We start from the raw sequence: 2,046 nt of genomic DNA on the forward strand, positions 1-2,046 counted from the left end.
GGGTGTTATCGCGCGTAGACTAAACAATTTCGCGCTATTTTTTTACAACGCAGTACGCGAGACAAAGGAAAAGATCTTTCAAAAATCAGTTGGAGCGAGAGAGAGAGCAACATGTTCGTCGTAAACAACATTTTTCTGGGAAAAGGGGGGTGTTATCGCGTAGACTAAACAATCTATCTACGCAGTACGTAAAACAATCTATGCAGTACGTAAAACAATCTACGCAGTACGTAAAGACAAAGGAAGATATGACGTCATCGGACGATGATCGACCCGATAACGCGTCGAACCTGTCGGAACATGTTCGTCGTAAACAACATTTTCTGGAAAAGAGGGGGTGTTATCGCGTAGACTAAACAATATATCTACGCAGTACGTAAAAGACAAATCTACGCAGTACGTAAAAGACAAAGGAAGAAATGACGTCCATCGGACGATGATAAAATTTAGGTAGGGATGGACATGCATGCAAAGAAATTACATCGTTCATTTAGGTGTAAAAAAAGCCTGTTTATTTAACTCTTCTTTTACATGATATATCTTACGTACTAAAAAACTAAAGCTGCGAGCTCACAATCGATGAGCTGATTCGTATTGAACGCATCGCTAGCGTATATTACATTCGACGCTTCCTTGGGATCCGTCACGGTGGACGCGATATCGGAGAACTGTGCAAACTTGGCATCGACCGTCGCAAGTATTCTGACCAACGATCGAATCTCGCCTCGATGCACCGATCGAGATCGAACATACGACGCAACGTCGATTCGGTCATCATCAAGCGTACATTTGCAGATTCAAGACGTATGAGTTTGACGTTATTAACCGACGTACAAACTCTCACCGTTAGCGGTCCAACATTTATAAAACTATGGACATCTTTGTAGTCGTTGCGAAAGAAATTCTGAATGTTTCGCCGTTGCTCGTAGAGTGCCTTCCACGTTTCGAGAGACAACAGCAGTTCCTTTCCTCGATGATCTCCCACGGCGATCTCCACGTAGCTCGGTGGGCCCACGTTGATACCAATTTCGAGGAATTTATATCCCGTAGCTGTCAGCGCGTATCGTCTGCCGAGTATACGTACCGCGCGACGGTCCCGCGAAATGCTGTATAAAAGAAATGAAATTAGTTTATTTTCGTAAGTAATACAATTTGCAAAGATATAAAAACTGGGAGAGGCTCTATTTTTTTCTTAAAAAGAAACTTACCTATTACATCTGGCCTCATACGTTTGAGTTTCAACGTCGTGAATCGGCACGTAATAATTCACGGCATTCGCGCGTTTGCACCGTTGTTGCTGTTGCTGCTGCTGCTGCGCTGCATCCTTCAAAGGAGAACATTTTCGCTCTCTAGGCTCTGAGAAGTTGACCGTCAGTACAAGCGATCGCGACAAGACTGATCGTGTAAAATTAATCTAGTATACGCAACAATTCCAAAAGTAATGATGTGGTGGGGGAAAGGGAGAGGGGGAATTAATGTTTATATATAGAACTGCGCAGTGGATTTTTTTATTAGAGAGGGGAAGTAAAGCCTACTCTAACGGTGATGATGGGGGAGGGGGAGTAGAAATAAAAACATTATAAAAAGTTATATATAATTTATTTTAAAAAAAGATCGCAAGTTCTTATGGCGTCGCGCGCGACCACCAGTTAATAGTTTTATTACATTTTGTAACGCGCAATTCTTTCATGTTTTCCGCATCGCATAGTATTGGTGTCATCTAGTTTATTCAAAGATTCGATATCTTCGTAATGCGCATCCAGAGTCTCGACGATTAGGTTTTTTCGCGCATAATTCTCCAGCAGATCCACCAGCCATTCTCGTTTCTGACATCCTTGACGTACACGAGAGTCGGCATCTCGTCGTCGTCGTCATCGTCTTCTTCTCATCATCGTCTTCTTCTTCTACACCAAGCACGGCCGATGTAATCAGGCGTTTCACCATGCTGTACGGCACGTTTCCGTCTTCCAATCGTAATCCATGGTGATTGCGAATCAACCAGGTAGCGCACGATTTATCGGATTTTGTGAGGAGATTCCACGGCAT

General features: G+C 43.2%; 1 pseudogene; it reads right to left on the reverse strand.

Moving 5' to 3' along the window:
* Positions 1 to 495: 495 nt before the first annotated feature.
* LOC139786075 (uncharacterized) lies at positions 496 to 2,046 on the reverse strand (annotated as a pseudogene).

Source organism: Temnothorax nylanderi, unplaced genomic scaffold (genome assembly GCF_030848795.1).
Source record: "Temnothorax nylanderi isolate EJ_2023f unplaced genomic scaffold, tnyl_v1.0 TNYL_tig0949_pilon, whole genome shotgun sequence".
In the NCBI taxonomy this organism is placed as follows: domain Eukaryota; kingdom Metazoa; phylum Arthropoda; class Insecta; order Hymenoptera; family Formicidae; genus Temnothorax; species Temnothorax nylanderi.